This window comes from Amblyraja radiata, chromosome 28, assembly GCF_010909765.2.
Source record: "Amblyraja radiata isolate CabotCenter1 chromosome 28, sAmbRad1.1.pri, whole genome shotgun sequence".
In the NCBI taxonomy this organism is placed as follows: domain Eukaryota; kingdom Metazoa; phylum Chordata; class Chondrichthyes; order Rajiformes; family Rajidae; genus Amblyraja; species Amblyraja radiata.
In genome coordinates this window covers 21,865,300-21,891,935 of record NC_045983.1, presented here as the reverse complement: position 1 = coordinate 21,891,935, position 26,636 = coordinate 21,865,300, and positions in this window count along the sequence as shown.

Sequence of the window (26,636 nt, the reverse complement as noted above, 5' to 3'; positions counted from 1 at the left end):
AAAAGATTATACTCAAATTTTGGAAAAATGCTCCAATACCAACAATAAAAATGTGGATTTCAAACATGTTCGAAACACTACACTTGGAAGAGTTGAGACTCCTCCTAGCAGGCAAAGCAGACCACTTCCAAAAGACGTGGTCTGCATTTATGGAACTATTACAAGCATAAGGTGCAATAGTAATTTAAAATATAAATGGCACCAGGATCTGGTAACGGGGGGTATAAAATATATATATTTTTTAAAACACGGTTGGTATATCCTTTTTTGCGAGTTTTGTGTTACAATAGAGCGATTGTTTTTCCTTTTTTTTCTTTTCTTTCTAGGGTCTTGTTTCCTTTCTTTACTTCCTTCTCTAACTTCCTCCCTAAGGGGCTTTATTTTCCCAACACTTTCCTGCACCTTCACGATTCTTGCTCACTTTCCTTACTTCTTTTATTTCTATCTTTTTTAAAGCTCGAAAAACGAAGTGGTATAACAAATGTAATAAGATATATCTGATGTGTATTATTGTAATTTACTGTACTTCTAATAAAAATAAAATTTAAAAAAAACCCCCAAAAAAAACCATTCATGATAACAGAGTCAAGCAGCAGAGTATCGTGAACTTTAGTGTGCAAGATTATTCCATAATGGGGCTCGTAATGGAAAAGATTATAAAGGAATGCACAAGGGATCCTTGAAAAAGAAATATCAATTCAACAGAAATAATCCATTTACCCAGATCTAGTCCTCATACATCCAATTTACATGCCAAAATAATAAACTGTTTAATATCTCTGCCTCCCTCAGATACATGATTTTAATGCAAATGTTTTCTCCATAGTATTTTTGGCCAAAATTAACAATAAAAAATACATCCAAGATTACTGCCTTGTGGAGAAAATAATTGTTGTATCTCTATCCTAGGTTATAATCTGCTGCATTTCATAATTGTATCTTTGAATAAGACCATTCTATGCTTGCATTTCCTCATTCTGAAAATGTGTGTTCTTCTAAGTGCCTAATAAGTTCAGCCACCTGTGCCTTTCTTCAAAAGCTATTGCCCTGAGGTGCTGAATATCCTTGTGTAGAATCGGAGAGAATGCAATGAATCTCAGGAAGAAAAGTTAACAGTCTGAGAGATCGGTGTCAGTCATCTGAGAGAAAAGAAACCCGACAAAACCTGTTAGAATGAAAAGGGAACCGTGAGAATTTGATGCAAAGGAAGTGTGAATGTTCTAATAGAATAAAGAATGTGGACGGGCCAATAGAAGGAATCTGGAAAGAAGGAGATGGTGAGAGATCATCAATTATGCAAAATGTTCAAACAGAAGTTGTAATACTGAGGTGTGTGATGTTTTAAGAATGTGTAAAAATGTGAGGAATACCAGTGTTAGAGTGGAAGTTTTAATATTGTAGCAGGTGGTGCAGAAAGGCTACTGAAATCAGACAAACTTTTAAAATTAGAACTCTGTAGGAACCTTGACAGATAAGCCTATAACTTGTTTTTATAGTAAGCACTAAACTAACCATTGGGAAAGAGTATGTCATTGATGTAATAAACAATACAGTTGACATTTGGCAAAGCCCTTTCCAATCCTGCAAACAATACTTGTACATAGTCTCTGTTTCCTTAGATAAATGGTCACCAACATATTGGCTCCTGTTTTTATTGGCCACCTGACAAAAACAGTAGCACAAAAAACCTGGGACCTTGAAGTGAATTGAAGGATCATTTCCCCTGCGGCCAACCAGCCCCTGGGAGAGATAACTCTAAAATGGCCAGCTCGGGTGAAATAAGGGGCCAAATGTTAGAAACTATGTTGTATTGATTCAGAGGCTGTGTACGAGCACAATATGCTGCGCTCACAGAGAACATTGTATTACAAGACAATTCAGCCTTAAATTCCTATGTCTCGTACAATCATGTCACTGCAGTGATGCATGTTGGTTCTGAAAGTTGCATTGTTCCTGTATCAATAACACCAAACGTCCCTGGCTGACCCAACATTATTTAATTGTTCGCTTGCAAACCTAAAGGCACAAGCTGTAAAACCACATAAACTACACCCAATGAGACATGGTAGAACAGAGCAGTAAAAGCTCAGAAGGTCAGAACTAACAATATCAACGTGTGCTTAATATAGTGAAACATACTGAGACGTGGTAAGTGTCAATATGCAGTCTTTTCAGTACACCTTCCCGATTGAATAGCCTAAAAATGACGTTTTAACGTGATAGTGACATGGCTGCTGTTAAAGGTTTTATTATAGAAATGTAGATGTAGCTGTCAGTAAATTAAACCGGACAATTATTACATGAAGTTGAATGCAAAATTGGCTAAGGTCAGATATAAATAACTTGATGGGACATAGAAGTTTGAGGTTGTACATATCTAAACTGTCTGCGGGATAACTGTCCTAAATGTTTATGTGTAGGAAGGAACTGCAGATGCTGGTTTACACCAAAGAGTCTATCATGTCCTAATTGTTAACAGTCTGCTAAGACCACTGCAATAGGTAACCGTTGCCAGCCGCATTATCCGTGAGCCATGTGCTTTGCGTAGAGTATCCTTTAGCAGATACCAAGTAGCTGACCCAGTGGCTAAATCCCTCATGGCAAAAGTGCCCCCCCCCCCCCCCCCCCCACACTCTCCTCCACTAAAAGTCCCTTAGCGAGATCCACAGTTCGCAATGATGTATCCCTCTGCAGCTTACACCGTCTCTATCCGATTATATGCTTATTAGGAAACCACTTTGTTGCTGGCCATTATTTGCCCTGTTTTTTAAAACTGGCTTCCAATCCTCTCCCACCCCCCTCCCCCCAACTACAATCAGTCTAAAGAAGGATCCCAACCCCAAACGTCACCTCTCCATTTTCTCCAGATAGTGCCTGACCCACAGTTACTCCAGCATTTTGTGTGTTTCTTTGACATGTGCCCTTGCCTGCTGGCCTCCAGACTCATGTGTTGACAATTTTTTCTCTTGCTTCAGTACTTTGCAGAGGTTTGACACTGGCTAATGCCCAGAATTGATGGAGAAAGCAAACTGTGAATGACTGCAACTGAATTGCAGGCAAGATCTTCCAATTTTCAAAGCCACTAACCCTGAAAAATATTACTGTTTCAATTTGCAGTGATTCACAAACAGAATGGTCAACACCAGAAGAAGATGTAATTGAATTTGCTCCTAGCTGATATCTTGCAGCCAATTAATAAATGAAGAGACACAGAAGTAATGCAACCCCCCAAATCTGGCATGGAGGCGTTAGCCTGGCTAATGGATTAATAGTAACTCCTACCTACAATGCTTTCCAATGAAAACAGAGAATGTTGGAAGAGCTCGAAGGACCAGGCACCATCTGTGAAGAAACAGCATTAATATTTATTTTCAATGACCTTGCATCAGAATACCAAGCTTTTGTGGTAGGTTTGCCAGATAGTTAGCAAAATTAGGAAAACAATTAAAAGCAGATGTTTCAAAATAACAATACAAATAGATGAATTTCACATTAAGATTTCTCCAAATGTTCTCATCTAGGCCATTTGTGTTATTTGCTCTTTGTCCATGAAGCGATGCTGAACAGTAGCTGTATTTATCATGTGAAATATTATATTACAGCCCTGTTTATTTTTTTTAGCTAGATAAAAAGGATGCATGACGCCAAATAAAAAGTAAACATTTCTCCCAGATTCATGGGCAACATTAGCCTCCCGAGGAGCACTGTCAAATCATCTCATTTATTTTTGTTAAGAGTCCTCTGTAAAAACATTGCTGCCGTGGAATTGTGACCGGAGTTCATAAGTCATACAATGTTAGCAATGCTCTGGTTCACATCATGAGAATACGATTAGAAGGTTCTTTCTTTCTAACAGCAATTGTTGGGCCAAATGGCTTCCTTCAGTGTCATTTTTAAGTAAAATATTGAAAATCTAAGCAGTAGCTTTTAGAATCAAGGTCAGAGATGTGCAATGCTGCAAGATCTATATTTTAAAGAATTGAACAATCCCTTTAGGCTACAGCACATCTGCCAGGTCTCCACCCATCATCTCTGTCATAACTATCAGGAATCCAGTTCAGCTCCGACCATTGAGTATATAACCAAGTTCTGAATGGCTGGCAGAATATTTGTCAATGTTCCTCGAGGGACAAATGCTAAGGAAATAGAATCCTTCTCCCTGGGCCCCACACTGCTGATGACATTTGTGAGGGGGAAGGGATGAAAGATGCTTTAAATGAGGCTCTCTACAGACCCACATGAACGATACATTGCAAGCGCAATCCTACCATTTACTAATTGGTTTCCTGCTGGAGTTATATTTTAGTCATTGGCAGGAGCCCATTAGAACTATTATCAGTTGGAACCCTGCATTTTGCAAATTAATATGGAAAAATATTTTGCAAAATCGAATTGTATTCAATCACCTTTAAATTTAGTTTGTAAGAGGGAGCTGCAGATGCTGGTTTACATGCTGTGTTTAAATTTAGTTTGTTATTCAACACTTAAACTTAAAAATGAAAACTGATTTAAAAGCTGCAGGTGTTGCATAATAGTCCAATATAATGATGATCTAACTGTTGTTAATAAATAGAAAATGTATATTTATATATTCAATGAAGATAAATGTGCAACTTTCAATGGGATATAGGATCTTCTGTGTTAATATGAATAAACAGAAAGACCAATCGGGAATGATGATGTACTTTACATTGCAACCAAATTACTGAGATCTAATGTATTGTTTACCAAGGTGTAGAGATAGATGTAGCTGCCTCTCATTTCCAGCAATTCCTAAGCTTAGGTGCCATCCGTGTGGAGTTTGCACATTTTCCCTGTGACCACATGGGTTTAATCTGGATGTCCTAGGTCCCCTCCCCACATCCCATTGACCTGAGAGTTAATAGGTTAATTATCCACTGTAAATTTCCCCTGGTGTGCAGGTGAATAGTGAAATTTGAAGGGAGTTGATTGGATCATAGAGTGAATAAAATAGCACTGGTAATGGATCTGTGTGAATTAGTATTCGATGATCAACATAGACCGAGTATGCGAAAGGATCTGTTTTCATACTATATGCCTCCAAGAGAGATGCATTTTTCTTTCAGCTTCAATGTGTTTATCACCTTCCCCGCTCTCTAGCAAGTGCCAACTGCACAGTTATTAACAAAGGTTATTTCCATTTGCCAAGGAAGCAAATCAGCTGACATCTCTAACTCAAGAATGTCTCCAATAATCGATTAACACAGCAGTCGAGATAACATAGTGCTCATTGCAGAGCAGAAAATGACTACATATTAAATTTTGTAATCATTAAGAGTAGCTTAGATATGTCAAAGTAACCTCCGTGAAACGATTCTTAAACATTTAAACAGACATTGATGGAGGAAATACCAATCATCTATTTTCTGATTGCAGATAGAGGGGCCGCTATGTTCAATGGTAATTAAAATCAACCGTATTGATTGATTATCCCTAATAACCATGAACTGAAGAAATAGTAGTTAAATGAGGTTCTCAATGGGTTAAAAGCTTGATAAGACGGCCTCATTGTCCGGTGCTGAGCTAGGAAACACAGTGATCAAATAAACATGGGCAATGCATCTACAGCCAATGCTTCCCTCCGTGTAGAGAAACCTGTCATCTACAATGCTTCACCTTATGGTCTCATGGAAGAAAGAACGAAATTAAGCTGTTTCCATGTAATTGGGGCAATTTCATGACTTCACCTGTATATTCTGAAAACGGTAAAAAAAATGTGTTAATTTCAGGAGCTAGCTTGAAAATTGCGGATGTATTGAAGGTAGGAGAACATTAATCAGGGCAATATGGTCTACGGCTTGCTTTGAAGTTATGGTTGAGTCTGCAGCTTCGAGCAAACTTCAATCGCAACTTCTTCAATGAAACAAACATGCATCTCTCCTCTCATGTCCAAAGTCACAGATCTTTCCATTGACATGAATAAGACATGTGTGTCATTCTTAGCTACAAGTGAACTTTCCTTGATCAGAGGGCAAACCAGAATCTGATGCGGAGAATACCTCTTACCAGTCACAGGGGATCCAGCCAGCCCCAGTTCAACAGACATTTACAGGAGGACATCAAGGTCTTCCAGGTCTCATGTTTCTCCTCTGTCCCACAGCCTTACTTGCCCTAATAACCATGACAACCACGTTGACAAGCTGTGCAAGTCGTACAGCCAGGACTAATCATGGTGATCACAGCAGAGCTGATTTCCTGTGTGAGTGTGAAGAAGCTCTTAGTCAGCTTCAGGCACCTTTGCAGTGCTGCAAATAATTAAAGTTGTCTGGTATCCCCTGTTTACTGTTCCTATTCTCCATGGCTGGCCATAGCTCTCTGCCTGATGGTGCTACAGCACAGACATATACGCTGCTGCTGTTTGTTATCAAGGGGGTTAGGCAGCACATGATGGTTCTGCAGTTGTTCTTTGTCTAGTTATAGTGGCCCCACACTGGGCAAGCACACTCTGCATTCAAGTTATGGGATGAGGGTAGAGTGCACCAACTGCGGGCAGATGTGACCCATATTGAAGTTGCAAGCTTCCAAATGATTTACTTCTCATTTTAGCAATTTGATTCAAGTCACAGAGGATGGTTCCAGGACTAATCAAGGATACACTTTGATTCAGTGTTGTTTGGTCAGTGACCAAGATAGGGTGCTGTGATTATTACATGGCTGATGCCAGCAATTGTGTTTTCCTCTGGGTTTTCATTATAAAAGTGAAATTCTTTCCACATATACAGTATTCCGTCATCCCAACCAGCTGTTGTTTCTCCTTTTGTCACAGATCTTCAAAGCAGTAGGAGGCAGTTATCACTTATCAAACATCTCATGTCTATGGGTCCTACATTGTCCACATCAGTCAACTCAAATCCAAATCAAGTGGAATGCAGTCAAGCCAATCTGATGCTGAGAGGCTGCCAAAGAAGTAAGAATAAATCTTCAAAAGTAGTGTTTAATAGTTAGCAGTGCCTATGTTGTTGTCAGTTTGATAAAAGCAGGAACACTGATAATGCTTTTCCTAAAGCCATCTTTAAGAAGCTGAGATTGCTGCTTCCTGGTTCGGGTGGGAATTGCCCCCCCATGCACCTTCTGCAGAGGCAATCTTTCTTCCACCTCACCTCTACTTTCTCTATTGCCTCAGTAAAGTGTACATCAAGAAGGAGAATTTAACAGGGTCACAACCATCTGCAAGCAACTAATTTGAGGGCAAACTTTAAAATCTGCGAAAACTTCCTCAGCCCCAACTGGACCACAGGTGAAACCTAAGTCAACTATACAAAGATATAACACACTCAGTTGCACTAAGTGCTCAAAAGAACAATCCAGAAGCTGATTTATAAGTTTTGACTCCTTTAAATGGTGACGGTATAGGTGGGGTGATGGATGGGAGGGAGATTTCTTCAAGCTGCTTAATGTTTGCAAGCTGTTGGAGAAAGGCAGGGCTGGAGTTGTTCCGAAGGGATTTGACAATGCTTTATGGTGGTATTAAAGCAGTGAATGATACTTGTGTAATCCTTATTGCGGATTGAGGCATTCATTTGTTGTTCAGGTGAACTATTGTATAAGGCACTTAGTGCCCTTTCTGTCTGACCTGAGTCTCAAAGACCTTCTGAGTCAATGCTACGGAACCCAGTTTTTTCCCCAGCAGACTCTGTAACTGCATCTCTCCAGAATCAGTCCAACAATAGCATTGCCTTGGTACAGACAAAGGTAAAACTAGGACAGAGCACTGGAGTAACTCAGCAGGTCAGACAGCATGTCTTGAGAACATACATAGCTAACGTTTCAGGTCAGGATCTTTCTTCTGTTCTGACCCGAAATATCACCTATCCATTTTCTCCAGAGATGCTGCCTAGTCTGCTGAGTTATACCAGCACTTTATGTCCTTTTGTGTAAACCAGCATCTGCAGTTACTTGTTTCTACAAGGTAAAAGTAGTACAGGGTAGTTATACAGTAATTAACACTCATATCTTGGTAAGAAACGAAGCCACAGAACTATCTTTAAAAATCTCATCACTTGTTCATCTGGAATTTGTCTGTGCAATGAGAAAAGATTAAGGATGATGAAATCTGACATTTAAAAGTAAAAATACTTAAAACACTAAAAAGGCCCTGTCCCACTTATGCGATTTTTTCGGCGACTTGCCGACACCCATCATAGTCGCAGCAGGTTGCCGAAAATTTTCAACATGTTGAGAATCCAGCAGCAACCAGAAAAAAGTACAATTCTTCGGGCGACTACACCACGAAACATATCAGCTTAAATGGTCTAAATAGTATGGAGAATGGTCCACGATAACTCATTGCTTGGTCTCTGAACATATGCAAATACAGATTGACTTCTGAGGTTTGGATGACCTTGGATGTGTGATCAGTTGCCGTACACTGAACAGTTCTCCATTAGATCTGAAGACAAACCCTGCCCCACAGGAAGATCTGTGGCAGTGAGATGCAATACTGTGACAAAAAGAGAGTTTAGAAAATTGTTGGGATAATATCACAGCCTTATACAATACCGGTCCTCACTAAGATCGTTGTGGGTCCATGAATTGGTATCACGACATGCATGCATTGTGGAGCATTTATATGGACAGTTGAATATAGGTAGGGTGCTCTATTGACCTGCTTGATGGAGTCAAAGGCTTTGGCGAGCTCAAAGGCAACCATGTACTGGGGCCAAGGCTGCTCCTACATTTTTCTTTTGGCGAAGATCATGCCCACTGGATGAATGGAATCCGCACTAAATCGGGAGATGCTGGCAGGTGCCAATTATGGAGCCCCTGAAAACAATTGTTCTGTGCAAGACCGCATGAAACTTCTATGTAGTTACCCCAGTTGGATGTGTTTCCTTTCTTGAAGATAGTCATGATTCCAGCACCACTGAAGACCCCAGAACATCCTCCTCTTCCCAGATGTGGACATTGAGACTGAAGATCTTTAAAATTGAGTTTTACGGTTGCAGCAGGGATATCCTCAGCACTCAAGGCCTTGTTATATTTGTGTTGGGATATGGCCTTAAATGGCTTTGTAATCTATCAGGAGTACTGGCAAGGCAAGCTCAGAAACCAATTAATTCAATTAAGGAATTGTTTCTGTGACAGGAAACAAAGTGCAGGTATGTGTGTTCAGATTGCTGGCTGATCAAGATTGGCCTCCTTGCCAAAGTTTGTATTTGGATTAGCCACAGCGTTGCAAGTTAATAAATGGACTGGGTAAAGGAGAGCCTTACATCTACATTTCTTGACAATACCAAATTAAGTAGCACAAATTACCCATCCCATCAGCCAACACCTGCCCCAATCTGTTTCAGAATCCACAGTTACCCTTATTAGCAACCTCTGAACCCACAAAACTGTCATCGTCAGACCCAGAAGGAGGAGGAAGAGGAGGAGGAAGAAGAGGAGGAAGAAGAGGAGGAGGAGGAAGAAGAGGAGGAGGAAGAAGAGGAGGAAGAAGAGGAGGAAGAAGAGGAGGAAGAAGAGGAGGAAGAAGAGGAAGAAGAAGAGGAAGAAGAAGAGGAAGAAGAAGAAGCAGCGAAAAATAAGGAAGGTGGCGAGGAAGACATCGAGAATGACAAGGAGAAAGATGAGCAGGAAGAAGGAAAAAAAAGAGGAAGAAGTTGTTAATAAGTGGTGCTGATAAGAATAGAAAGTTGCAAATGGACTTGATAGGTTCATGGGAAAAAGTGTGGCAGATGAAGTTTAATGAGGGAAAGTGACATCATTCACTTTGGACCAAAAAAGCCAAGAAGCCAAGAGCACTTGATGAGAACAACGGTATAAATATTAAAGCCACTGGATAAATTAAGAACAAAATCTGAAAGGTAATGAATATTTGACCTATACGAAAACAAAATGTAGGAACTCAAAGAGATCAGATTTAAATCCTATGAAAAAGTTTATTTTACCTTTATTATAAAGATTAATAATTAATTTAACAGGATGAAAAAGATAATTCTGGAATTTGATTCCATGGATATAGAGAATATCTGGTAAAAATGGAACAGTTGTACAACCAGTATGCATTCAGAAAGTAAATGTGATATTCCAGTTATTTATTTTTAATTACTTTGTAAAAATTTCTAAACACCTGTTTTCGCTTCTCCATTCTGGGTATTGTGTGTAGATTGATGATTAAAAAAAAAAGAATTTAATCTATTTTAAAATAAGGCTATAACGTAACAAGATGTGGAAAAAGTGAAGGGTTCTGAATACTTTCTGAATGCACTGTAGATCTGAGGTGACATTAGTCAATGTAAATATGGAAACCTCTCTCCAAAAAAAGCTCTTGAGATCAACTGAAACTGAGAATGATGGATTTACTTTGTCAAACAAGAAAGTTATGTTAGGTGGATGGATTGGATGAATTACAATGCAGTTATGATCTAATTAAATAGTAGAATAAGATCAAGGACTGAATGGCTTAATCCTCTTCCAGTGCCCCTATGAAATATAATCATTCTGGCAGGCACATGACATTAATCTGACATGTTCATACGCAGAAAATACAGGCAAATCCCTAAAATACCTCATTGCCAGATGTAGGTCTGTCAGAAATTCAAACAAAAAATCTTACACCACTTGTGTGCCATTGAATCAACTATAAGAAATTCATTCGAGCCATAGAACCATACAGTGTGGAAACAGGCCCATCAGCCCAACCTGCCCACAACCTGCCCACATGTGTCAGCTACACTAGTCTGAGCTGCCTGCATTTGGCCTATATGCCACCAAACTTGTCCTATCTATGTACCTGTCTTCACCTTCAACCTATGTCCTCGGGTCCTTGATTCCCCTACTCTGGGCAAGAGACTGTGTATCAACCTGATCTATTCCTCTTGTGATTATATACACCTCTATAAAATCACTCTTCATCCTCCTGCGCTCCAAGGAATAAAGTCCCAGCCTACTCAACCTCTCCCTATAGCTCATACCATCGAATCCTGGCATCATCCTCGTAATCTTTTCTGTACACTTTTCAGCTTGACGACATATTTCCTATAACATGGTGCCCAGAACTGAACACAATCCTCTAAATGCAGCTTCCCCAATGTCTTATGTAACTGCAACATGACTTCCCAACCTCTATATTCAATACTCTGATGATGGCCAATGTGCCAAAATCCATTTTGACGACCCTATCTACCTGCGCCACCTTCAAGGAACTATGTACCTGCACTCCATGATGGATTCCATCAACCATTCTTCAGCCCACCTGGCCAACCGATCAAGATCCTGCTGCAATTTTTCACAACCATCTTCACTATCTGCAATACCAGCCACTTTTGTATAATCTGCAAACTTGCTAATCTTGCCATGTACGTTCTCATCCAAATCATTGATGACAAACAGTAACCGACCCAGCACCGAACCCTGAGGCACTCCACTAGTCACAATCCTCCAGTCCGAGAAGCAACCTTCCACCATCACCCTCTACTTCCTTCCATGAAGCTGATTTTCTATCCACTCACCTATCTCTCCTTGGATCCCATGTAATCTAACCTTCCAGAGCAGCCTACCATTTGGAACCTTGTTGAATGTTGTATATAGGGAGTTCATCCCTATATACAACATCTACAGCTCTGCCCTCAACAACATTTTTGGTCACATCTTCAAAAAACTCAATCAGATTCATGAGATACGACCTCCCACGTACAAAACCATGCTGACTATCCCTAATCAGCCCATGTCCATCTAAATGCATGTACACCCTATCGCTCAGAATACTCTCTAGTAACCTCCCAACTACAGATGTTAAGCTCACTGTCCTATAGTTCCCAGTATTTTCCCTGCAGCCCTTCTTGAATAGAGGCACAACAGTTGCCACCCTCCAGTCTTCCGGCACCTCTCCTGTATTTAATGACGACTCGTAAATTTCAACCAGCGCTCCCGTAATTTCCTCTCTAGTTTCCCACAATGTCCCCAGAGATATCTGATCCAGCCATGGAGATTTGTCTGCCTTCATACACGATAGATTTGTTTTTCCTTCAGTGATGATTACTTAAAGTAATCCTGCAGCCTCGTTCCTGCTCCATATTTTGAAGGTAACCTTAGAAGCATCTGTGCACATCTCCTGATCTTAACTGGATAATACGCCTTGCTAAATTATATCAGACGATAATTTCCCTTGTAGAAAGTAATCTCACTGACCAACATTAACAACCACCAGACAAAGATTTACATTCCGACATTCTGTCTACCTCCTTGATGACTCGTTTGGTCATTAGGGAACCATTACTCCTGGTAAATGCACTGTAATGAACAATCTTTAAAAACAAGAAGGTTCTGAATTCATTTCCCAGCCAACGGTAAATGACATAGAATGCTTTCTTGTAGAGACAATACAATTTCCGGACCTGTACTTTGCCAGGAGTGGTAACCCTATCATTTTTTTATAAGCCACTCATTATATTCAAGACCTCACTGTTTGCGTTAATCGAGAATTTACTCCAGCTGTACACTTCAAGAGGAAGAATATCAATGCAATTGTAAGGATTATTGGATTATATGAAGAAGGGTCTCGACCCGTAACGTCACCCATTCCTTCTCTCCAGAGATGCTGCCTGTCCCGCTGAGTTACTCCAGCTTTTTGTGTCTAAGGATTATTGGGGTTGAGCAGGAACATGGAACCAAGGTCAAACATCAAATTAGTCCTGGTCTTGTTGAATGATGGAGCAGGCTCAAGGGACTTTTTGGGTTTTTTCAGCTCCTTGTGTTATGTTATGGAAGAACAAGGAGGTATGATTGTGGTAGAAAGATCTAGTTATAACATCAGGTTTAATAAAGGTGCAGTGGAGCAGTGGCCACCTCTTGTTTTGTCATCTCTATAATTTCATTAAAATACAGATGACATAGAGTTATGCAGCATAGAAATGGGCCCTTCGGCCCACCTTGTCAATGGCAATCAAATTAGTATACTGGGCTGATTCCATTTGCCTGCATTTGGCATGTAGCCCTCTGTATATGTCTGTATATTTGTCCAAATATCTTTTAAAAGTGGTAAATTTATCTGCCTCTGCAGATTCCTCCAGCAGCCCATTCCAGATATGGACTACCCTCTAAGAATATTGTGCTAAGGTCCTTCTTAAATCTCTCCTCTGTTACCTGAAGCCTAAGCCCTCTAGTTTTAGAATCTTCTACTATGGAAAAAGACTATATTATCCATGCCCCTCATGATCTTGCTCCTCAATAAGATCGCCCTTCAGCCTCCTACACCCTAAGACTGTCAATATTAAAAAATGATTATTCTGAAAATAAGGACACTTGCTAAAAAAGAACTATTGCAAGTCCCTCTGTGTTTACAATTTACAGCTTTCACTCTCATTTTAAAGTTCAAAGTATTTATATTTCCATTAATTTAAGACCCAGAGACCTAGGTTCTATCCTGACTAAGGCTGCTGTCTATATGGAGTTTGTACATACAGACTACATGGGTTTTCTCTGGGTGCTCCGATTTCTTCCCACACTGCAAAGAAGTACAGGTTTGGAGGTTAATTGGCTTCAGTAAAATAAATTGTCAATTGTCTCTAGTGTGTAGGATAGTGCTAGGATTGGTGGATCAGTGATCGGGGGTTGGTGGTCAGCATGGACTTGGTGGGCTGAAGGGTCTGTTTCCACTCTGTTTTTCTAACCTAAACTAAACCTATTTCTTACTGCTACCTAGTTCACAGAGATTGACACACGTGTCCTTTCTTCACCTAGGAGCTCACTGACATGAGCAGAATCCCCACTTTTCAGGTTGTCCAGACATTCTGTCAGTGGGCTTGCTCCAGAAGGTTGCTGGCACTGCTGGAGAAAGGATGTAGTTTGGAAGTGGGTAGGTTCTGTATTCCACCCACATTGCTGGAGAAAGGCAGAGGAACTAGGCGTTCGTTACCAAAGGACAAGTCTTGGAGATTGTTTTGGCTAATCTAATGTCAGGGCACTGAAAGGTGCCAAAGTGCAAAAGATGAGCGTTGTTAACACTCACCAAACAGAAGTAAGTAACCAATCCATGCCTTTAACTGCTTTCATATAATACAGCTGCTGCTATTGAGACAAAGTCACTGATAACACTAAATAACAGATGAGTTGGTGGATACAGTTAGATATGCCCTTTTTCCAGAGCCTTTTCTATTTTCAGTGCTGGGAAGCCATGACTCATTTGGAAGCAATTTCCTGGTTTCAAACAGAGTTGTATTTCTTTTTAAGATGCTCTTTGCTAACACATAAGCAATAAGACTTTGCTGTTATCACAGTCAGTTGTCTCACAGGGCCTGCAAATTTCGGTGACATACAGTGTGTGGCCCCAATCAAGGTTTGCCATGGGCTGACCAACAATAAATCAGCATGAGGTTCCTTTATTACACTGCCTGACAACGTAGGCACTGACACATTGGTTTATCTTTCTTTAAGTGTGCTATTTATCAACGGACAGCACCTCGACTGCTGTTTTGATCTCAGGATCTGTGGCTTGGTTACAGAGATTATTATATGAAAACCCTGAGTGGGTAGTAAAGGCAAATACTCTCACAACATTCAGCAAAGGAATAGAAGACGATGGAGCAAATGCTGGTAAATTAGTTTGGTATAAATGTTTACTTGATGACTGGCATCGACATGGTGGGCTTAAGGGCCTGTCTCTGTGCTCTGCAACCCTATGATTCCAACAGTACTGAGGAAGACCTTTCTGCATGGCACCAATCTTTCTGTTGGATTTAACCATAAATTGATCCAGACGTCCTGAGTCCAGGCATTGGGCTGGAAACAGCACCTTCTGCTGTGTTGCCAGTACTGTTGCCTGCCCTTGCCCTGCACCTGCGAACTTTCCATGGAGTCCATGGGGACACTGCAAATCTCTGCAGAATTACAGCTTGGGGTTAGGAAATCCCACCAATTTGATTTGTGGGTAAGTCTGACAGAAAGACTGTCTGCCCCAATAGTTACAGAAGTTCCTTCATATCTTTACATTCCCTTATAACACAACAAGAGGCCATTCAGCCCATCGAGGCTTTGCTGCCTTTTAAAGTAATCAAATTCTTCTATTCTTTTCTCTACAACTTATTTCTCTCCCCTGCTTATCCACTCCACTCTGATTCAACTGCCACCTACTTACACTGGGGGTAATTTGAAGCACCCAACAAACTTACCCACACATCCTTAGGATGTGAGAGGACTCCTGAGCAGTGGAAACTCTGCTCACAGAGAGAATGTGTAAATACCATATGGTGTTCAAAGATAGGATTTGATCGCATCACTGGAGATTGTGGCATTGAAATCAATGCAAAGAAACTGCTACTTGGACAGCAAAGTAGAGATCTTTCATTTTAAATTTGATTACTTTAATTGGTTAGAACGATTTAATTATTTTGTTGAGTATGGATGTTTTCAAACTTTCAATTTTTTTTCAAATAGTAATTTTAAATTGTAAGCATTGTAACTTGTATTATCTGCTGAGCCTTCTTGAACATTTGTGAATGTCAATGCCATTGTCAACATTTTATGTGACTAGTTGGTAAGTCTTGGGGAAGGGATGTGACAGAGTGGATCTTCACATGCTGTCCAAGCCATCCCCCAGCTGCAGCTGGGCACCAAGGATGGAAGAGGTCCATTGGCTGTGATGCACTGGCCTAAATCACACTAATGTGGTGGGAACTGGTTCTCAGTGTAAAACCTTCCTGGAATCACTGGAGGAGGCAGCAAGCTGACAGTGATCACAAGGTCCACAAACAAATTGCCCCAGTCGCAATGCCTTGGGGAGTCAGATACAGAGTGCTATGTTTATGTCTGAATTTGTCCATTCATTATGCCGGAGGGTGTCAGACTCAAAGTGTGATGTTTATGCACAAATGCCAAAAAAGACAGACAGAAGGTCTTTCACCCAGAGCGGGATAATGAGGAAGGAGAAGGGCTCATATCAATAGGACTTTTCCCCTAAGTACCTCTGCCCTAGTTTCAACCCTCTAAGAAACAATGTTACTGGAGGAAGTCACAAACCTCTGTGGTGACAGGGATGTGAGATATTGTCCAGGCAGAGCTCCTTCCATGCGCACACACATGGACAAGATACATATCTCGGTGCCATTTGATAGCACTGAGATTTTGCAAAAAATGAAAGCAGTGAAATCACCAGGACCAGATGGGATGCATTTTAAGACTGAAGGAAGAGCTAGACGAATATGGTCTTGGGTGTTGAAGCCCCAATTTCTAAATTATGGATGACACAAAACTTGGGGGTATTGCAAACTGCGAAGACGTTATTGCAGAGTTGCAATAGGCTTTAAACAGACTGAGGAAATCAGATTTCAGGGTATGCTAAACCTTTACAAAACATTTAAGTATAGTGTTCAATCTGGTAAACAAATTATAGGATGGATATGAAGGCATTAATGATGGTTAGCAATCGATTCTTGAGAGCAGTCTCTGGAATAAATGACTACAATTGCAAAAATAGATTTGGAGGTTGGGACTGTTTTCTTTGGGGAAAAAAAGCTGAAGAGGTTTGACAGAAATATATATAATAATGAGGGGTTTGGAGTGAATCGTGAGAGGCTGTTCCCTTGTGGAGGAGGTCAGGGACGGGAGATCAATTAATAAAGAAGAAGAATTTTAAAACTGTGTTATTACACAGTGTGTGATTGGATCAGACGGCCGTAGCGATAAAGGCAGGTTCTGATGTGGTCTTGAATGGGTTAAAAATTCAGAGAAGAAAACTTTACAAGGCTACGGATAACAAACCAGAGGTAGAACAAGAGAGAAGCTCGGCCAGAAGGCTGACATGGACTCCAAAGACGTACAGGTTTGTAGGTTAATTGTATAAATGTAAAAATTGTCCCTAGTGTTTGTGGGGTAGTGTTAATGTGCAGGGATCGCTGGTCGGTGTGGACTCGGTGGGCCAAAGGGCCTGTATCCGCGCTGTATCTCTAAACTAAATGATGGGATGAATGGCCTCCTTCTATGCTGTAACCATTCCGTAATTCTCTGATGGGGTCACTGTCAAATGTCACTGTCTTCCAGCTCCCATGGGGAGTGTCTGTTGCACACCTCAATACATTGAAAGACCCTATCGCTCTTGAGAAAAGACCATAAGGCTGTGTGGTCCCATAGGTTTCTGAGAATTCCAAACTCCTAGGATGTTCAGGGAGCAACAGAATATACCCTTGTAGTATACATGGATTGTAAAGGCTTAATGGCCAAGCCGTATGTGACCATGAAGACATGATTTTCATGGTCAATGCCAGGATACTTGAACCACTCGCACATCCCTCCTCAGATGGTTCATGTTGTTTGCCTTGCTTCAACTGCCATCCTGCAAATATGGCTGGGTCCTGGAGGACAAGTGAATTCCTCTCCTTCCTCGGCTTCTGAGACTATTTGAACTAATCAAGTTGATTGTCTTGATAGCAGTTGCCATGGGAAAAACAAAGCTTGGAACAGGGTAGTGATTGGGTGCAGTAGATGAGATTCTATTTGAAAGAGAAGTTTGTTCGATCACAAGCAGCTACATTTGTTGGAGTATAGAACGTCGAGGGAAAATCTTACTGAGTCGAAAATAATCTTTATGGAGCACAACAGGGTTTGTGTTGAAGATGGACACAAAATGCTGGAGTAACTCAGCGAAACAGGTAGCATCTCTAGAGAGAAGGAATGGGTGACGTTTCGGGTTGAGACCTTTCTTCAGACTCAGGGGGGAGGGAAACTATGGAAGGGTACAAAGATCATGTAAGGTGTGAAAAGGACAGATCAAAGCAGACGATTATAGCAGGAGAGATGTTTCCACTGCTCGTCATAGTTGGGGGAGTGGTACAGGCTGGATCACTGGGAGTCTTTAAAAGGGAAATAGATGAAAGATTGGTAAACGGAGGGCTGCAGGGAACTGGCACAGATGAGGATATGAGGCTTGGGGGAGATCATTCATGATGGTATTGAATGGTAGGACAGGCTGAAGGGGCCAAATGGCCTACTATTGCCTCTATTGTTTATGTTCAATGCTCCCGGCTATACTTTCCGGGAACAGCGGTAACCTTCATCATCACATGGTGCATATTTCTGTCATTGTCTTCCGGAAGGGCCAACACTTACCTGACACCCACCAGTAGTGGAGCAGGAAGAGGGAAGCAGAACATTGGCAGGTGGCAATGGAAGGAGACTCTCTCTGGATATGTTTTCAGGGCATAGTTCACACCTGTAGATTCTTTTGATGACGGTACTCCAATGGTTTTATGTCAAGTATTTAGGAAAATGATAGCCTGCCTTAACACAACTTAACTTTTGGATTAATTTTCCAAGACCCCATTGCAAAACCTGACTGCAAAATTTGGGCACTTCAACTTCTCCATAGCCGCTTATCCAACCTGTGATCAATATCCACAACACAAGCTGCAGCCAACCACGGAAGGCCTGGCTATGACATGCAACGATATTCCGGGAAAAGCTGCAGTTCTGGAATATAGATAAAAAAAGATTCACCTCCTTAGATTGAAAATTATTCTTTGCTTTAAAAGCCAAAAAATGTTAATGTTCCTGGCTTTATAAACTCCAGAGATACATTTCTCAATAAAAAACTTTGCTGAAGAGGATTTTTTACATAGAATCATTAAACCTCTTGAAAACATCTAGTGAATTGGCCTCCACTGCCCTCTGTGGCAGAGAATTCCACAGATTCTCAACTCTCTGGCTGAAAAAGATTTTCCTCATCTCAGTCCTAAATGGCCTCCCCCTTATTCTTAAACTGTGATTCCTGGTTCTGGATCCAACATCTGGAACATTTTTTCCGCACCTAACCTGTTCAATCTCTTAAGAATTTTATATGTTTACAAAAGATGCCCACTCATCCTTCTAACTTCCAGATTTAAAAAGCCAGTCAGGGACAGCCTGAAAAACTTATCTTCAAGGTCGGCAGGGCTGCTCCCAACAGGCTGCTCCGCTAGACCTAGCCCTACTTTTAATTTCTAATCAATTTACTGATTTTCCTCCTCTTCCTGCTCAGTTTCCACCACCACCAGCAGATAGAAGGACATTAATGCAGATAACCATTATTGTTATGGATGAAATAACTCTGAATAAATAGGATAAGAAGAGACCAAGTGATATTGAAATGGAAACTTAATGTCATCTGCATGGTTTGAGCCATTTTACCCCTTTAACCCACTTAAAGATAACTCCTTTAAACCTTGGTTCTGTATGCAGTGCCATAGGAAAGAATCTAGTGGATGTGACAGAGAGAAAGACATTTAATACAAATCATCCGCCCACAGAATTGGATTAGGCCAGTTGAACATTACGGACAAGCAACTTTTGTAATAGTATTATCAAACATTTTATAGCAGATGTTCCGATATGTATCAGGGTTAAATATGATAGATGTTTGAGAGGCAGGAAGGAAGGCATTGTGACAACTTGAAGACAGCTTCTGAACTACCCCCTTGTTTCAATGCAGGATCTGTAGTCTTGTCTCTTCTGCAAATTACTCCACTGCCCAAGGACTTATGTAAAATTAAACTGAGGATCACAAAGGGCAGATGGATTTCTCCACTGCATATCAGAAGAACAGCAATCATTTCACTTGAGTTGGAAATGTATTACAGCAAGTTATCTATTACTGCAATGAGGCACTGGGATTTAGAGATTTTCAGCACAGATAGTGCAGACTGTTGGGAAGCTGGAACAAAGAAAATAACCTTGCATAGCTTTGATTATGGTGACATTGTACATTAGTGGTACAATGATAATTTGAGACGCAATGGTGCTTTTCAATGTAAATGATGAAACAATTTGCCAAACATTTTTCGATTGAAAAATTTGCATGCCTGAAACATTGTAAGAATGAGAAAAATCATGCAGAGGACAAACGTTGCACGGATGAGTACAAGACGTGTGTGCTTGAAATAAAAGGAAATGCAATTCCAACACACACTTTCTGCAAATATCTACCGACACTTTTGGAGGTTATGGAAACGTGACTGTTTAATGGTGGAGTTAAATTTCACTTGCTCATCTAACATCGTTGATGCTAAATCAAATTGACGAAAATATATCTAATCATGTAAAGATTGCTGAAATATACAAAGGACGTCAATTTGCACACCTCACCCCACATGTGTCAGCTTGTACAAATCAGCAGACGTTCTCCATTACATTACAATTACCTCATTGACACAGGATGCAAAGGTTCAATGTTCAAAGTCAACCTCGAAGAGTACAGAAATACAGAAGTATATCCCAAAATTCTTCATCCATGATGCCCTCAATCTAATCTATTCTCCTGTCCAAGACATGACAAGGTCAACTGGCAGGCTTTTCATCTTAGTAAGGCATCTTTGCTGATCCTTGCTCCTGTCTGCTCCCTATATCCAGAGTTTATTTCCCATCAGATGTTGGTACAGCATTTAATACCTTGAATTTCCCATCTCTGCTCTGGATATCATTTACAGCATACCCATTATCAGGCCAGCTCAACACTATACCTGATTGGGGGCGGTTTCATCTAATGCCACAATTGGACTCAGCATCCAGCCCTGCGGGAAAATATTTTTTCAAGTATAAGCATTGAGGGATAAGTTATTTTGTCAAACAAAGTGTAATGATCAGTATCGCTGTACATGAATGGTCTGGACCTATCCACTTGAAGAGTAAACTTCTTCCCACCCTGCTTCCTGTAAAGACTCTATACCCTACTCCCAATTCCTTCCTACACCGCATCTGCACCCAGCATGAGGCTTTCCATACAAGATCATCGGAGATGTCCTCATTCTTTAGGAAACGGGGGTTCCCCTCTTCCATTATAGATGAGACTCTCACTAAGGTCTCCTCGATATCCCACAGCTCCGCTCTTGCTCCCCCTTCCCCCCATTCGCAACAAGGTCAGAGTCGCCCTTGTCCTCACCTTCCACCCCATCAGCCATTGCATACAGCATATAATCTTCCAACACTTTCACCACCTCCAAAGGGATCCCACTACTGGCCACATCTTCCCATCTCCACCCCTTACTGCTTTCTGCAGAGACCATTCCATCTGCAACTCCCTGGTCAACAGGTACTTTCCCGTGCAACCGCAGGAGGTGCAACACCTGTCATTTTACCTTCCCCATCGACTCCATCCAAGGACCCAGATAATCTTTCCAGGTGAGGTAGAGGGTTCACCTGCACCTCCTCCAACCTCTACTGTATCCACTGTTCCAGGTGTCAATTTCTATACATCTGCAAGACCAAGCGCAGGCTCGCCGATCGTTTCACTGAACACCTCCGCTCCGTCCGCCTTAACCTACCTGATCTCCCAGCTGCTCAGCACTTTAACTCCCCTTCCCAATCTGACCTTTCTGTCCTGGGCCTCCTCCATTGTTAGAGTGACGCCCAGCGCAAGCAGCACCTCATATTTCACTTGGGTAGCTTACACCCCAGTGGTATGAACATTGACTTCTCGACCTTCAAATAGACTTGCTTTCCCTCTCTCTCCATCCCCTCCCCCTTCCCAGTTCTCCCACCAGTCTTACTGTCTCCGACTACATTCTATCTCTTTCCCGCCCACTCCCCTGACATCAGTCTGAAGAAGGGTCTCGACCTGAAATGTCACTCATTCCTTCTCTCCAGAGATGCTACCTGTCCCGTTGAGTTACTTCAGCATTTTGTGTCAACACTTGAAGGGTACCTGGAAGTTGACACCTGGAACAGTGGGTACAGTAGATGAGGTTGAAGGAGGTGCAAGTGAACCTCTGCCTCACTCTATACTCATGACTGTGTAGCCGGACATAGTACGAACTCCATCATCAAGTTCGCCGACAACACCACTGTTGTGGGACGAATTACTGATGGTGACGAGTTAGAGTATAGAAGTGAGATCGACCGATTGACCAAATGGTGCCAGCACAATAACACCAACACAACCAAGGAACTGATTGTGGACTTTGGAATGGGTAGGATAGGGACCCACAATCTCATTTATATCAACGGGACGATGGTGGAAAGGGTCAAGAACTTCAAATTCCTGGGCGTGCATATTTCCGAAGATCTTTCCTGGTCCCAGCACACTGATGCAATTATAAAGAAAGCACATCAGCGCCTCTACTTCCTGAGAAGATTATGGAGAGTCGGTTTGTCAAAGAGGACTCTCTCGAACTTCTACAGGTGCACAGTAGAGAGCATACTGACTGGTTGCATCATGGCTTGGGATTGGGATCAGGTAGAAGGTACAGGAGCCTGAAATCTGGTACATCCAGGTTCATGAACAGCTTCTTCCCCACAGCCATCAGGCTATTAAATTCACCATCAAACAAACTCTGAACTATAACAGCCTATTGCACTTTATCTGTTTATTTATGTGTATATATATGGTCTATGCTATATAGACACACTGAACTGTTCTGTATTTATGCTTACAATATTCTGTAGTGCTGCAGAATTTCATTGTCCTATCTGGGACACATGACAATAAACTCTCTTGACTTGACTTGACTTGTCTCACTGTGCAACAGGCAGAGGGAACCACAATTACTGTCAAATTCTGTTCAAAATATTGAAGCAAAATGATTACTATGGTTCTCTCTCCACATGCTGTTTTCATATCAGATTCCCATTATCTACACAATTTTGTTTTCAGTTTATAACTGAATAATGACCTGGCAGACTTACCAACGTTAATTCTGCCTCGTGCTTCTGGCTAAACTTCACCTATCATCATCCAATGTCCCTACTGGACTAGATAAGAAGCAGGTATGGCAGGGTTAGGATTCCCAACTTGAATACCTGAGTTGTTCCCTGTCCCCACCCCAGCCCTTGCCTAGTATAGGCACAACAAATCAGGTGTCAGGCACTTCCGGCATTTGTTTGCAAGCAAAACTGTGGAGTATTTGAGGAGCACTTTTCTTCCTCTGCTATTTCCTTTTGTGTACATTTTGAAAGAGTTCTTGGTTTCTGTGGGGTGTCCCAAGCTGTAAAGGACCTTCTGCCATCATATTTCTTTGTGCTTTGCAGAATCCCTACTGATAGTCCCATTCCTGAAAAGCCAAAACAGGAGCAGCATTGTGGAGAAGGATAATGTGACCTTCGGTCTTGGCTGCTTTTATAGAACATAGAACATAGAATAGTACAGCATGAGACAGGCCCTTTGGCGCACAATGATCATACTGAACATGATGTCAAATTAACTAATCTCCTCTGCTCATGGGTGATATGTATCCTTTCATTCCCTGCATATCCATGTGGGATCTTGGGACATATGTTTGATCTGAGGAATCATGTTCTCAATGACAATGATTCCATCAATGTAACATCAGTCTGAAGATGGGTCTCCACCCAAAACCTCACCCATTCCTTCTATCCAGAGATGCTGCCTGTCCCGCTGAGTTACTCCAGCATTTTGTGTCTATCATCATTTTTTTTCATCCGTTCTTGATTGAACCAAAGCAATTTTGTATTGGTACTTTATCATGTCCATTATCTCGCACCAACTCTTCCACTCCTTGCATGCCATTCCAGTATTCTTTTGTAGTGCTGCCGCTGAAATTTCTGAACCTAAGTAAGATGTCTGTGCAATCTCTGCAGGTCACTGGCAAAATATTATAAACCTAAACCTGCAAGTGCTTTAAACCTTCTGGGAGCTGTATTGTCAATATTACACGTGTTTGTCATCCTAATCAAAAGCTTTCCCAGCGCATTCACCCATTGACCATAAGAAATCCCATGACTATACATGTAACAAGTTAATGTACGCCACTTTGTGCAAACTCACGTTCAAAGCATTTTACTTTCAAAGATGCATAAGAATCGTAAAATGCAACATTTTCCAAAGCTGATATTGCGATCTTGATGAAGCAATTAAGCTCCGAGTGACCTCAGTCTATGGTTATTTTCAGCATTTGAAGAAGCATCTGGCATTGGAGAGATAGGCTAATGTAAACACAGCTCCAGAAAATTATGAATTACATGCTATAATAACTTTGACAGAACGAAACATCATTCAACTGACTGGGCACATTGCCAATGAAAAGCTAACAGCATATTTAAAATATATAATCTCTCTTTGCACCATTCATCGTAAATTTGGCGCAGATTGAGGCTCCTTCATGTCAGTCCTTGACCTTATTTTCTGGTTGTCAAATGGAAGGAAATTGCAGGCCTCAACCTTTTAAAGATTTGCAACAGCATTTCTCAAGTCCCTCAAAACAACAATACGTTGGATTACTGAGTGAAGTATAAAGTGATCCGCAATCTCAATTTCTCGTCTTTGAAGGATAAGCACCAGCGAGGTACACAAACATTTTGTATTCCAATGTTACACAATAAAGTGAGTATGGATTTAAAAATCTAAATTGAAAGGTTTAGGTAAGGTTCATTGAGGGAGGTTGTAAATTTTCAAGTACGACAACAAAAAAAGTAACAAGACTTATTTTTTCCATTACTGGAGTCCAGATAAGCAGAAAAGAAGTGTCTGTGCAGTTTGTCTCTGTCAGATCCAGAGACCGTCTAATAACTGCATGAATTTCCAGCATGTACGTGCATGAAATTCTGAAAAATAACTCTTCACCAGTTATCCAAATATTTACAGAATGGTTATCAGAGTAAAGAAAGCAAAACCTCTACAGTGTCAAACACTAAAGGGGTACTTAAGATGCCTGAAGAAGATGTGGATCCTTCAGGGATGTCAGGATACTCTATAGTGGCACATGAGATGGGGTGGTGCCTGAGTAGGTTGCTACTCCCGTGCACAAGCAGCTGGCTTTCAATTTAACCAAAGCTGACTATGCCAGGAGCAAATGAAAACAAATATGGGAACAAGAAGTAATCAGAAAGCAGTTTATTTTGAAGTATTTCACACAATAATGTATAAAGGTAGGATAAAATACAATGGATAAAAATAGGTGTAGTTTTAAAAGAATAGATAAGGAGGAAGTGATAGAGAGAAAGAGACCATTTGGAAATGAAGGGGACTAGAGGGAAAGAAATTAAATGAGTAATTATTTGATGCCTCGCGTCCATTTCAGAACCCTTAAAAGCATTTTAAAACCACTGAAGTACATTTCAGTTGTAATTGATGTATGAATATAAGAAACAAGGTACCTAATGTAAATACAGCCAAGCTCCCATGAACAGAATGACCAGAAAACCTAAAAATGAGTATGAACGGACACCAGGATTAAAGGCTGAGGAGTTATTGTAGGAAGGAACTGCAGATGCTGGTTTACACCGAAGATAGGCACAAAATGTTGGAGTAACTCAGCGGAACATGCAGTATCTCTGGATAGAAGGAGTGGGTGACTTTTTGGGTCGAGACCCTTCTTCAGATCTCTGCTTCACAAATGTACCATGTTGACAGCTGATCGCTCAAAGGATTGGTTTGACAGGGATCAACCAACTTTGCTTTGGGATTAAGTCTCCTTATTTACATCTACAAAGAGCCAGCCAACCAATTTCAAGCCTATGCATTACCTAATATTAAATTGGTTGGATTACATCAGAAGATGCGCAAGTGCATCCTTGCCATATATTGGAGACACAGAGTTCCGATTAGCGCCTAAGAGCGATATAGGATCATTGTTCTTTCTCCTCCAGTTTTTACCATACTGAATGTCAATCTCTAACCCTATTAATGCAAAATACCCATTTGCATCATGCTATAGATTTTACTTCGGAGTCACGTGAGTGACTACGTGAAGAACCCGCTTAGCGCGCATGCGCGGCATTGCGTTCAGCAGTGTAACAGCGGCCGCATCGGGAGTCAGGCGATCCCGCTACAGATTGAAAGACGGACCGTCAGGTAGGTACCCTGAGGTCAGGTTCTTTCACAGGAGAGCCTTCTGCTTGTTTTACAGACAGAGAACAAAAAGGCTCTTGAACAAACCTGTCCCCCGCTCGACTCCAACGGAGGAGCGTTCCATCTGGGGGGGGGGGGGCAGCAACAGGCGGTAGGACCGCTTACCGGACGCTCCGCCATCCCCGACACCGTAAAGCTACCCGAAAAAGCGTCCGGCCGGTGGCTTCCGACTTGTCGGACGGGGACGTCTCTCCACCTGCACGGGGGAGAGACAGCCGCCTGAGCCGCGTGGAGCGGCTCCTGGAGCAGGTGCTCCAGCGAGACGCGCTGCGTAAGGGGCGCTCTCACAGGGGGAGTTCAGGCACTCCCTCCACAGTGCCTTTGTGCATTGCCCATCGCTTCCTCCTTACCCGAGGGTAGCTTTGGTGACCAGGACTGGGCTGGTCAGGAAGAGGGGACGCTGGCTGAAGAAGTCGGGAGTATGCAAGGGGTGCAGGACCAGGAAGAGCTACTGGGTGTGGTGGACCGCTACGTAGCAGCCCCACGTGCAGGAAGGCCATTAGAGCCTAAACTAGCGGCCAGCATCAATCACCTCTCCAACAGGCCCCTACAGGAGCAGGTGGTTAATGAGGCCTTAAAAATGTACACAGCTCCAGAAAATTGTGAGTCCCTCAAAGTGCCGGCTGTCAACAGCCAAATCTGGGGGCACGTCGGAACAAATATTCGGAACCAGGAGCTGATACTGCAGCGGATCCTCAGGTTCCTGACGTCAGCCATCACATCATTACTCGTTCTGTGGACAATATGGAGATGACCACAAACCAACAAAACACTCTCGCACTGTTGTACAACACGCAGTTCGAGATAAATAACCTCCGTAAAGAAATCATAAGACCTGCCCTAAATC